Genomic DNA, 13,770 nt, shown 5'->3' with positions numbered 1-13,770 from the left:
AGGCTCTTCACCATTTGTTAAAGTGATTCATGAGGACCTGTGTTGGGAACTGATGATTCGTAGCAGCCCAGATGTCATTCAAGGATCCCCCTTTTCTTTATTCACAGCTTTAAACACACACACACACACACGCACACACACGCATGCACGCACATGCGTGCATGGAGCCACCCAACCATTCATGTTCAACCCCATGTCATCCATTTTCATTTGTAAAATTTATACCCCCACTCTGTAGCTCTTGGCCTCCTCTTTTAAATCCATAAGCTGATATGCTATATATGCCACAGAGAGTTGCTGTTTTTGTTTTGTTTTTTTCTCTTACCAGATGATTGGTGGTTTACACTTTCACAACCAGGAGTTGACATATCTTTCTGTGGGTCAAATGGTTTATTACTGAATGAACCATAAATCCTTTCAGTGATTGGCAGAGGATCACAGAAGTGCTAGGCAGGCCTGGTCATAGAAGTGTAAAAAAGTCCAGTGAGATGGCAATATCTTTCAGTGGTTGGTTTGATTGTTGTGGTATATTTGACAAAGATTCTTGTACATGACCCATGAAAATGTGTAGTTTGGTTTTAATAATTTTCTCTTCATGTCTATGCATAACTACAGTGCTGCCATTCTCCTTTTGCAAAAATGTTTTAATTCAGTCATATTGGGGTAAGTTTTCTGGTAAGAGTGGCATTTGATGCCAGTACAGAATCTGAATTTGAAATGTCACTCTATGGCTATGCCACTTCCAAACAGATATTTTTTTAACAGAAGAAAAGTGTGATTGCAGGCCTCTTTTCAGAAATGTTGATTTTTAAACCTTTAAATCTGCATAAGAGTCTTAAACGTCAAACTAAAGAATACACAAAATTGCATCTTCTTTGAAGAAATATGTAGAGATGAGCCAACATAATGAGGTTCTCTAAAAAATATGATGAAATGAAATATATTCACCTCTACTTCGTGACGTTTACTTTAAATTCTCGGTTTGCTAACAACTGAATTCTGGTTAAAAATAAAGATACCTGTCTGAGTTTGTTTGAGCTTCTGTGATCTTGTGCTTTTAATTGAGATGAGGCCTGAAATAAACTGCTGGACTGATTCAGCAGTTTATGAGACTGTTTTGATGAAGAGCGAGCAGAGCCTTGGGGGCGAGGCTCTCAGATTATTTTTAAATCTAGTTTTATCTCTCGCCATCAGTCACGAGCGCTGGGTAACGATCAAAACAAGAAGATGTTGGGATATGAGATAACCTTTTTTCTCCAGGGGGGTTTCGGCTCACCCGTTGGGGGCGGTTTGCGTTGCTCAAAGGTCCACCACCAAAGGTGTTGGTACGGTATCAGATAAAGACGTCCCTCGGTGGGGGGTTTGGTTCAGATATTACCTCGAAGAGGCCGCGAGACACAACAGCAACTTTCTCAAGGGATTTTGTTTCTAATCCGCAATGGAAATGGATCGGGATCCCTACAGGATTTATTTTATCCACAGCCAGGAAATGTGATAACGCCACCCAAACCCAGAGCGTCGGGCCCTTGTGACGAAATTATTCCGACAGGCAGGGCAGATTGTTATTTAAGCCAAGTTAAAAATCAGAATTTATGTGTGAGGGACTCGTTTACTGTACCCCTCAGGCAATCCGTGCCTTATGTTGCCCTGTGGGGTTCTGCCTGTTGAAGGCAACACATAAAGTAAAAGGACTGAGTCTAGTAGAGGTAATGAGTCATGTTGCTCTGAGCGCTGGAGGTGGGACAGATGGGACCATAAACTCTGGACTGATGGAGTTTTTTAATGTGTCCAGAGTCTCATCTTGTTAAAGGCCCTTGTAATTTCTCCTCACACCTCAAGGAAAATAACACTTTCTCAAATCCAAGTTCAGGTTTATGACTGTAGGACAAGGTTAGGGAGATTATATTCTTACTATTCTGAGTTACCAACAGGCATTTGAGAAGGACAACTAAGTGACAATAAACTGTACCACGTAACGGCGGCGTCACTTTGTGTAAGACGGCTAGCTAAACAGGTGGTTTGGGGGCAAACATTCTTTATAGAAACCAGAGTAATTTCTGACTCTAGAGGCCAATACATATTAATGGAAAGTTTAGTGAAAGGAAAAATGTAGTACTAAACAGATGCACAAGTAATGGGGATAACGGCATCCTTTTTTTTTTTTTTGGAAACGTTTGTATAGAATTATATTTAACTAATTAGCATTTTGTTATTTTTGTAATATCTGCATGGCATAATTAAAATAGAAAGCAGGTATTGTTTAAATTATTTTAACCTATCTTAGTTACAGCTTTCCACTGACTTTAACTATTAGATTTGCCTAAAGCTGATTTTAAGTATTCTATAGTGGAGTCTATTCTCTTTTTTTTTGTCTTGGATTTCAAAGTTAGACATATATTTCCAAGTTATTGGAGAAAATTGTCTCTCTTCAGCTCCAGGCATGGTGGCTTCACTGAGGGTTTTTCCATCTGGTTTTAAAGCACATCATAGCACTGAGCCGGAGCTTTGAGAAGTTTAGATTACATTTAGTTTTCAGATAACTCGGGGACGTCTGTGCTGCTTTTGTCACCATAGACCAACTTTTCCTCTTAGGGCTTACAGTTGGAATTAAGGGATATTAGAATTTTCAGTTTCACTGAAGGATTGATTATCTTAAAGTGTTCATCTGTCTTCTAGTGTCCCTCAGGGATCCATCCTTAGACCTATCCTTTTTCCTTTTCTAATGCTCCCTCTATGTGCCTATGAGGTGTGATGCCAGGATTAAAAAAAAGAAGTTTAAGTTTTTGGACAAAGTTAAGATTTGTACGGCAATAAGTCTTCTAAAACTAAATGAAGACAAAACAAACGTCTTTCCTTTAGGAGTGTGAACCTCCTGCATCTTCACCCTGTTTTAATACTTCATTTTGGAAAAAGGTTTTAACTTTAATAGGCAAATGCTGTCCGGAGATCAATCTTTTTTCTGCCAACAATGATTGCAAAGGTGGAGCCTTGTCTGTTTTTTGGTAGTTTTGAAAAGGTAATCTGTGGTTTTCTTTCATCCATAGGGGCTTCTTTGTACCGGCTACCTGTTTGTTGTAGAGTTGGTATTGAAATTTTAAGGACTCTATTAATCTATTTTCATAATTTTCCATTTTCTTTTTCAGCTGCCTGCTCTCTGAATGGCGTCTGAGCTGATTTATAAAGGAAGAAGTTTGTGAAAACAAACCAGTAGTGTTTCATTATAATTGAAAGGAAATGAAGTAATATGCCAAAGTTAGCTTATTGGCTGTAATATGCCTTTTTATTATTTTATTTATCTATTTTTCTGCTTGAAGTGGCAACACTAATGCAGCCGATGAAAGGAGAGTCGCCTCAGAGTCGGTGTTTACATAAACACAAGAGGTTAAGATTTCTAGATAAATATGTTCAGTAAAGCGCAATAGAAACAGCCCTCGGCGGGTCTATATTATACATTTTACGAATAAAACAAACAAAAGTTATAAAAGAAAACACACACACACAGACGAGCAACATTTTTGCCTTAGGAGAAAGAGATTTCAAAAATAAAAGGTGAAAGTGGGGTTAAAACAGAACTCGACTTTGAGTAGATCCAGCTTATGAAACTAGTGATAAACAAGCAGGAATCTTAAACAACCTGAGGACCAGTATTTGCACTGGAGAAAATGCTATTTACTCATAATGCAAGCTGGTTTGATGGCTCTAATACCACACATATACACACACACACGCACGCACGCACACACAGCAGAATAAAATGTCACTGGTAATGGTCTTTTTCAACTTCTTTGACTGTGACATTTAAAAATCTTTGGAAAAGCAAGACCAGTTTGCCCCCGGGCGGCGCTGAGAACAGCAAAACCAGTCACGTTATTGTTTGCAATTTTTAATTGCTAAATTGAGAGTGTGAAACGAGATTAGATTCGGGTTTGAATCTTTCAAAGAGACCCGGGAAGGGAAACAGAAAAGCCGTTTGAACGAAACTTAAACTCTGGCATCTGCGGTCTTCCACTTTTGGGTTAGGGTTAGCGTTGACTAATGCAGAACGGAGAGCATTTGGAGAAAAAGAGGAACTGCGATCCAGAAGGCCCTCCGTTTTGCAACCTGCATTTTTTGCACTTTTAATCAATATATCTTAACAAAAGTAAAAGACACTGAGGAAAAGTGCCTGTGGGTTAGAAAACCTCTTTATCGCCTCTTATTCATGTACAGACTGCAGTTTCAACAAAAGAAGCAAGCGCATGAAAGTTTTACAACAGACACAAGTTGTCTTTGTTCTCCAGGTCTTTTCTTTTTTTCTTTTTTTTTTCTTCATGTAAGTCAGCAGAAGCAACTAAGAACCAACCGTTTATGGGGTCAGCTAGACCGCTGAGAAAGATGGAAGTGGTTTTAACGATAGTCTCAAACAAAGCCGGCGCCGTCTGCTCTCCGTTGAGCCGAGCCACTGTGTTGAAAATAATGAGCGTATGCATGCAGGACCGGCCATGCTAGCAGGAGAAAAAGGTGAGATGCTGCTAGAGAAAAGAACTGTATATATATTTGAATTTGAGTGAAATGTATGGAATAAAAAAAAAAAAGTTCATACTATGATTATACCATGAAAGTGGGGCATTAGCATTAGCATAAGTAGCATCTTATTACAGAGTGACAAACTACCAACTTATATGAAGGCTGTTTGAAGACACTTCCTCGTGTCAACAGGCTTTTCTTTTTTTATTTACAAAACAATATTCTACACCTACATTACCCGTGGACAAACCAATCTGGAGCAACAATAGACCAGTCACCATGGAAACATACATTAATGTATTGTGCAAAGAAAGATATCTTGTAAACTGGAAATTATAACGGATAACCATATGCATATCCTATTTTTTTTTTCTGTACAGCAGGATAACCTAATCGTTTCTCTAGTCAGAGACTTCTTCAGGTGTGCTGCAACATGGACTGCAACAGGAAATCCTTCCTTCCAACCATAACAATCTGTAACAATCTGTATTTGGAACTTGGATGAAGAGTTTGCACAAAGATCATTTCGCTTGCATTGTTAGAAATAAATTAATTAATTGATAATAGAGTAATTGACAATCTTTTTTTAAAGGTTAATTGTGAATTAAAATGCACTATAAAATAACCAAACACTTGATCACCCTCTGATTGCTGCCTTAGTTTTTTTGTTTTTTTTATGCAGCATTGGCAGACAGATCAACTTTTTAAACTTGCAGAACTTGGCTTCCAGCTAAACACCCACAATGCATGAGATATGAGCGGGCAGAGCTAACCGGGAGTGTGATGAATGTACTGTGGGGATATTAATTCTCCCCACTGACATCGGCACAAATGTTTCATTACTGCCGAATTATCATTCAGCGCTGGACAGATTTCATTTTTGCTCCATAGCTCTAAACGTTTGTTTCACATCCTTATTGACACAGCAAACATCCATTCATGCATAAAGCAGAGACGAATAAGTATTAATCTGGTCTGAACACGGATCCAGTTTCCTACTCCTTGGGGAAATAACCAGCGCTTCATATGCTAATAGCAACATTCACATTATATACAGTGTAAGGTAAATATTTCAGTAGGAACAGCTGGGTCGCTCAGAGCAGCTTTTAGCAATTTCCCTTTTTTTTTTTACTTGCACAACATTAAATAATGTGGATCCAGAAGGAAGTGGTGAGCTGTGCTCTTCTTCCAGTCTGAGAGAAGAGCCACATCCATGTGGTTATTCATCCAGAGCAGCAGTATTTCAGCCGCACTCTTCCTGGATCACTGGTGAATATCACATCTTTTTAAAAAGAAGAAGAAAAAAAGGAACAGAAGATGCGAGGCATGTGGCCGAGGCAGGCGTAAACGAGAGCGTGACAGACACAAGATGGAGATAAAAATGAAACATAGAGAGACAGAGTTGCACTTGTCAAGAGTAATGACAGCGGAGACCGAAGGTGCAAAATTCATTTAGATAGGATTATCCAGCAGCCCCGAGGATCTGGACCCCTAAGCTTTGCAGGAGAGAATATTGCTTTTACTGTAGTGGTATAACATGCCACTAAACACTAGGAATGATGAGCTTTATGACTTTACTGTAGAAAAAAGAAGTTATTAAATGAAAAATGTCAAATTCCGGAGGAGGCAGAATTATTTAAAAGTGCGTGTAAAGACGCTGCCAGGCGGGATGAAACTCAGAAAGCAGACCATGAATGTTTATTAAAAGTGTTGCACACAACATGACAGGAAGAAAATAAAATATCTAATTAGTACCGATGAACACACTTACTCTAACAGGTCCTCTGCCATCGATTATCACAGCCAGAGAATTTTCCTTCGATCCCCAAGTTATTCAGCTCAGCTGTTCGCTGTGACAATCTCAGCTGTGATGAGTCAATTCAAGTTAGAAATAAGATCGCATTTAATTTTAGCTGGCCGTCTCACTTTACCAGGAATTTATTGCGAAGATAAGTCTGGCTACAAAAAGTTACAAAGAAGCGGATTGATCAGAGGGCAACCCGAAGAGACCCGATAACCAAAAAGCCGGAAAATGAATAAATTCTATCGTTTTTTTTGTAAATCCAGCTCTGTTTCACTACGAAATAAACTGAGAAATGAAAGTTTGTGTATCTGTAGAAAACATGTGTATTTGTGGCTCTTGTTTGTGCAGTTTGATAGCATCTTATTTTAGAAGGAAATCAGAAATCTGTGTGCAAAACTCAGCTGCCATCTGCATGTGGCTCTTGAGATACAATTGTGGAATTTGGTGCAATCTTTTGGGCACAAACTGATTGGGTGTTGATCAGGCAAAACTAATCATGTTTCCCTTAATACAACTGAACTGGAAGAAGGAAAAATGTTACCTGTGTCTTCGTTTGTAACTTTTGACATGAAACTTTTCTCTCTTTGTAGGGTAGGAGAATACACTAAATATTTTTGGTATATTTCCCCACTAAGAGAGTAAAGTAGTCTAGTTTTAAAAGAGCAATAATCTACGATGATTGCAGCAAGATCAGGCTCGCTGGCTTTACGTTAAAGCATTAAGTAAACGAGTGTTTTAAAAAGAATAACAACATTCGGTACGTCTGCAGTGCAGATTATTACTTTTGATTTTGCAAAAATATTTCACATGTGATGCCATCTGACCTCAGGACTGATTGCTTTTGAAATTTTATCTTTGTGAATAAGGAATTTCTCTTTTACGTGGTGATTTGCAGAATGATGACATGGTATGCAACGGTACGTATTGGCCTGTTCTGGTCCCAGCTGCTCTTTTAAAATTGGCATGTAGAGACATTCGGCAATTTTAGAAGAGTTGCTGTATTCGTACGGAGGGGTAATTGTATTCAGGTGCCATGAGAAATTTTCCTACAGCAGAAGCAACATGCTACTTTGAGGCTATGTCCCAATATCTGCTGAAAGGCTAGATGAACAGTTAATGCAGTTAAATAATATCTAATGTCTGGAAGTGTTCTGGTTTTGTTCAGATCTGGCTAAATCTTGCAGGGTTTGAAGGGTTGCAGTAATTTGGCATGATGACACATGATGTTCTCCTGATTTTGGAACCGACTTACTGGTGATGCAACCATAAAGTTGTATTTGGGGGTCCTGATTTGGATTTCATAATATTTGATTATATATATTGAAAAAAAGAAAACTTTTTTTTTTTCTTGTTTGAGGTTCTACATTCAAAAATGCCAAATGTTTCAAATTAGGAAAAAGATGCAGAGAGATGAATGAAAGAGACAAAAGTCAGGAGAAAGTCACATATTTTGAAATGAAGGCAGAGACTAAAAGATAACAGCTTAGTGCTAGGACAGTAAATCACAGAAACAACTGTGGAAAACAGACTAAAATATATAGAGAAAGAAAACAGAAGTGAAATGACTTTAGAAAGCCGTCAGTGAAGGCCATAAACAAGCCAGACTGAGGAAAAAAATTGAGAGCTAAAAAGAAACCTTTCAAACAATGAAGATGAATAAGAAGTTTCGCAAAGTCGGCGATGAAATTACCAAATACTAGAGGAATGGTTTGAAGAAAAGACATTAGGAGGAGGGAAAACAAAGGATTTGGTTTGAGGGCAGGTAAAGAGCAGGGAGAAGGAACAGCAGCCTTCAGGCTGGAGTTGAGCCTTTTGGGATGAAGCTGGTGATGAAACTGATGGATGACGATGCAGGAAATGCTACCTGCTTTAGCAGCAGCTCAGACATACTCTTTATGGTCTAAATCCATCCTTTGTGGTGCTTTGTTTAATTTCTTAGCATCCTCATTGGAAGCTTCAGCAACGATTTGGACCATTTCATGACCACATCGCCACCTTGAATTTTCAGCAGCGTGTTTTGGCTTGTTGCCTTTATTTAATAGATGGAGTCCATCCCACACTGGTAAAAATGAGTGAATTTTACCTTGACTGAATAAGTAAGTTGGAGATAAAAAAGCTGTGCTTGTCAAATATTAAACCGGTGGTGTGTTAGAAAGCTTTGAACATCTCCAAGGATGAGGCTTAAAGTCGGATATAGATTTTTTTGATGTCTTGCGACAGTTTTCATTGAAGTAATAAAAGTAAACATTTAAAACGATATCGTAGTGGACTTGGGGCTGAATTTATTGGCTCATGTCCTGCCTGACATGATATAATTGAGCTTTATTTCACTATATTAAAGTAACCGTGTGATGACCATCAGTGCTGGCCAAACTGTCTGGCGTGTGGTTCAGGTGTAGGAGATGAAAAAAATCTGAAATCAATTAGACTGCTGAATTAGTTTTTCTTCTTTTAAAAATGTTGGATGTTAAATGGATTAAACATTTAAGCAGAATTCAACATCTGCTTTTCAACAGCCCTTTTGTTGAATACGAAATGCAAAATGTTTTCAGTTGATTTCATTTACTCTGTGAAAATAGCTTTTCAAACCAACGTGACAAAATAATCTTTTGGGTAAGCTGAATTTATTTCTGCCTGAGGCCTGATTACAATCTGACCTGCAGAATGGTGAAATCACTTCAATTAACCCGTGTAAAAGAACACACAAGGCAATAATTTAATCCTTATTTGAAGAAATTCAATAAGAGATGAGTTAATTGACATCTATTAGACTTGACAGTCATTTCTGAAGCTTTTCAGACTGCATCAAAATGAAAAAGAGCCATTTTTTTTCAAGTGGGAAAACGGATATGGAACAGAAGCCGGCTAACCAGTATTACTCAGAGAGCAAATCGACTCACCCAGGAGGTCACAGTAGAACCCAAAGCAACATTTAAAGTAGGTTCATGATTCAACAAAAAGTCAGTAGACAAAGCTGTCATTTAGTGTTCCAGAGTAACACTAGATGTTTGTCTCAAATTTGTTAAAACGATCTTAATGATCCCCCCTCACACCCACACTTATAGGAAAGTATCCCGTCCTTGTTTGCTTCTTCTGGAACCGGTCGACTTTCTGTAATTAACGCAGCCATGAGTTCCTCTGTCTGCCAGGAAAAGTTTGTCTGCCAGGAAAAGTCTGGAGGAGAGAAGTGCAATGATTTTTGCAGCAGGACAATTATCCAAAGCTTACCAGCAATTACAGCTCTGAATGAGGTGAAGGTTTTAGCTCGGGCTAGTCAAAGTCCACACCTAAATTGAATTGAGATGCAGTGGTATTCTCTCGAAAAGGACGGTCACGTTTGAAAACTCTTGTGTGACTTGATTTAAAACAATTCTGTGACTGAAAAACGAGTCAAATGCCTCCACGGTGAAATAAAGTAACAATTGTTGCCAGTTATGTCCAACGCTTGTTGGCAACGATGGCACAAGCCTCTTATTAGATGAACATGCAGATTGGTTTGCATTTCTCTTTCCCCCTTAATGAATTGTATTGGTTTTCTGATCAATACAAGAAAACCACTACTTGTATTGATAAGATAATATTTTCCTATTAGATCTGGTTTGAGCTGAAACAACTGAGCGAGAAACTAACAAAGACTCTTTAAGATGCAAATTTTCACAGCAAACTCTGACAGAAGACTTGGACAATGTTAAACTTGCAAAACAGTTTTAATTTAATGTTTTCAAATGGCCCGCTTGATCTACCTGTTATATTGTAGTAAATTCTTAGCACAGCAAATGCAGATCATATAAAAAAAGACATGTTCTTTGGAGAACAATGGAAACAATAGTTCATAAATGGACAATAAAAATGCAGAGTGCAGGTTTGGTTGTTTGATGCCTATTGCTCTCTCAATAGTTATCTATTAATCCATAAAATGAGAGAACGCCCACTCGGCTCCAAACCTTTTCTATTTCGCTTTGAGTGTTCTGCACTACAGTTTTTTTTGTTTTTTTTTGTAATTTCCTTTCATCCTCTTGCTGCCACCCATATTTTCTTGTTTTCCCTCACAGCTATCTCACCATCGACTCCATTGTTGCCGGCTGACGCTCTCGATGCCAGCTAGATTTTCTCTTCCTAACCTCTTGCTTTCTGAGTCTTTCATCTAAATCTGCCACCTGACATCTTCCCCCCACCCCACCGCCGTCGAAACTCCTTCTCGCCGTTTCCTCTTAGCGAAGGCGCAGGCTGCTTTTCATCTTTTGCACTTGTTGTCCCTGACACTTGTTGACTTCCATTTGAAAGGTCTCCTTAGGGAAATGTCACTGTTTCGGTAAGTGCCTTTCCATTACGCAGAAAACTCAGGAGAAATTGGGTGAGATCAAGCCTTTTAAGGAGGCGGGAGTAAATCTGCATGAAGACATTCGCAGACGTGAGATTCACTGCAATTACTTAATCTAGCTGGCAAAATACGGCGAAACAGTCGGATAATATTCCACTGGAAAATAAAGCGTGGTCGCAGAGTTAATCATACAGATTCGCTTGCTTTTATGATTTAATGTTGGACTTATTTATGCGGACAATTACCGTGATGCATAACTGCACATCTATTTTTTCATATTTGGTTGCTAAGCTACAGCACATAAATAAACTCTATAGAGTTCAAGGATGCAAAAAGATTTAAGGTGGAATTTGAGCGGATAGAGCCACATTTAATATTGATTACTTTTTCCACATGGAAAAGAGGTCAAAAGGTTGGATGTTTCCAACAACATTTTGATATTTAAAGCATATTACCCAGTGACAAAGTATAATATATTCAACTTCTAAAACTTCCGATTACCCAATGAGAAAAGATGTACAAAAACATCATGACAGTAGAGACACCACACCGTCATTACAGTAAAACTGTTTAAAAACGAACTAAGCTACATTATGTAAATATTCCAGCCACAATTAAATGTTCTGTATTTTCTTTCTTTCTTTTTTTTTTTGTTCTTTTTGAGTCTGGCATTGAAAAACTTACTCTGTATAGATTCTAGTTCATTTTAAAGCTTGTTTGTAACAAATAGTTAAAAAAAAGTATATATTTTATGAACAGATATTCCAATTCTCTAGAGAATGTTATCCTTCCTGAATAAATGCTGTTCTTGCTGTTGCTTAACTTAACAACTCTTCAGTCCAATAAGAGTTGCTAAGAATAAGAATTAAACAGACATCTTGTAAGTTTTGAGCACTCAAATATTACACCACACAAGTATCTGCTGGTTACTGAATTGCAAAAAGAAAGCTCAGAAGGCAGGCTGACTCTTTGGCCAAGTATTTATTTAATTAGATTTTTTTTTTCTCAGTCATGTCTGATATGTTTGCTGGCTCCGGTGTCTAAACACGATACTCCACAGGCTCTCGACTTTATATTTGCAAGTGGTATTTGTAACGTTTAACTTCACTTATTCCTTGAAGCATCCTCTGAAGAAATTCTCAAAATGAGCCGTTTGGTAAACACAACACTTAATTCTCCAGAGATTAAGCAGAGGGCTGTTTTCAGCTGACAGTCAATGTCCCTCCTCATTTGTTCTTCAATAATTCAGATGTGTACGTGGGGTAAACAACACAGGACTTCATCATTAGGTAGCTGCCAAACATCAACTTTTAGTGCATATCGTTTTATCTAATGCCATGCTTCCTGTGCAGCTTTGCTAAAGTGCAAATCTTTTTTAAAATTTTTTTTATTGTTACGCAAACGTGTTCTTGAAGTCTCGGTGGGGTTTAGTCGTCAAGTACTCAACATGCTCTTAAATTGCTTCCTGTTCCAGTGCCAGAAAATCTTTGCTAGCAATCAGGAGCTTGCAGCTGCCTCCTACAAACACACACACACACACACACACACACACGCTCGCTGTCAGACTCTTAAAAAACAAGCCACAGGATTGGTCAAATATCTAGCAGCACTTATGTGGATAAAATGGCTTCACCTGCTGTTGAACCAAGTTGACATGCCCCTTTATCTAACAGCTTTCCTCACAATTCCATCAATACCTGGGGTCACTGCGGCCTCACACCTACACAAACGCAGTTTGGCAGCAGAGCGCGGCGTCCGAATTTGGACTGAAGCATTTCTTAAACATAATGCACACTTGAAGAGAACAGGAAATCACACACAGCAACAACAATCTGCTGTGGCCACGTACAAATTCAATTACTGGGGTATAATTTTGAGCTATAGTGCCTTGCAGGAATAATGCTTTCATACTCTATCATTAGTTATAATCGGGTGTCTGCCCTGGAAGGAAAATCATCCTTCAAGCACCTTTTTATATATATATATATATATATATATATATATATATATATATCAGTGTGAAACTGCACGGGAGTCAGTTTCACCCCATGAAAACAGTGGAACTGAAATATCTGCCAAAGATTGTAAAGTGCTGAGTCGCTGCGACTCAACTTTTAACTTTTTTTTAATATAGTTTTGTTATTGGTTCAGAAAACCTCGTCCTTTCTGAAACTGTCACGACTGTACCCTAAGGCACGTAATACAAATCAAGTCTGACAAGTTGTTCAGTATACAGCTTTTTTGTTATCTTCCCCACAACTTCAAATTGAAATCTTTCTAAGTATCTCACTGCCTGTTAGTTATCAGCTTCTCACTGAGGCAATGCAGCCCCTATGTAGCTAAACTAAAGGAGCAGTAGGAAATTTTTTTGGACTTTTTCCAAGTGCAACACAAGAAAAAGTGTTAAGTGCACAGAAATTTTGAGAGATTTGATTTCACTGGGGTTTTTTTTTTCTGCTCTTTGAATAACATGGCATTAAAGATGAATATAAATATTTTCCTTGTTGACAGGGACAATATTTCACTGTAACAGTAAAGAGCTTTCCTTGTTTTGCATGTTTCCATGTTTTGCATGTTTTATAGACTATAGCCTTCACAGAATATACAACACACGGTTTCATGCATACTTCTGCTTTTTTGTGTGGCATATGATGAACAGAGCAGCTTTTTATGAAGGTAATAATAAAATGGTGAGGGTTAGAGAGATTTGCATGAACAAAGATCTGTTTTGAAAATCAAAATTGATGATGCATGTAGGTGATGATGCATCAAACTTCGCTGCAAGATTTGACATTTTATTTTAAACCAAATAAACGTTTTCTCAAAGCTTCATCTTGTTTTGGAGAATTCAAAATAGTCAATCATATTAATAAAATGTTTGACTATTTTGACTTTAAAACTCCTCAGTGAGATCCACTTCTTTACCCAAAACCAAAGTTTAGATCATTTTGCATTTAATCTTCACATAAACATGACGATTCATCCATATCTGCAGCATGAGCCTGATGGCACCAATTCAGGTCCTGAAGTTTGAATAACAAACAATACAGCTTTCATTACGTAGCGACTCTGATGAAACATTAACTACCTTGTTGCAGTAGAGTGATAAACTGAATAATGATTTATATATATATATATA

At 38.0% G+C, this 13,770-nt stretch overlaps 1 protein-coding gene across 5 annotated transcripts in view; it reads left to right on the top strand.

The window, feature by feature from the left end:
* LOC103459423 (secretory phospholipase A2 receptor-like) overlaps positions 1 to 13,770 on the top strand; it is a 247,926-nt gene that overhangs the window by 198,669 nt on the left and 35,487 nt on the right. The window lies entirely within an intron of this gene.

Source organism: Poecilia reticulata, linkage group LG23 (genome assembly GCF_000633615.1).
Source record: "Poecilia reticulata strain Guanapo linkage group LG23, Guppy_female_1.0+MT, whole genome shotgun sequence".
NCBI classification, from domain to species: Eukaryota; Metazoa; Chordata; class Actinopteri; order Cyprinodontiformes; family Poeciliidae; genus Poecilia; species Poecilia reticulata.
The sequence above is the reverse complement of the archived record's forward strand: the minus strand, read 5'-3'. Positions and strand labels throughout refer to the sequence as shown.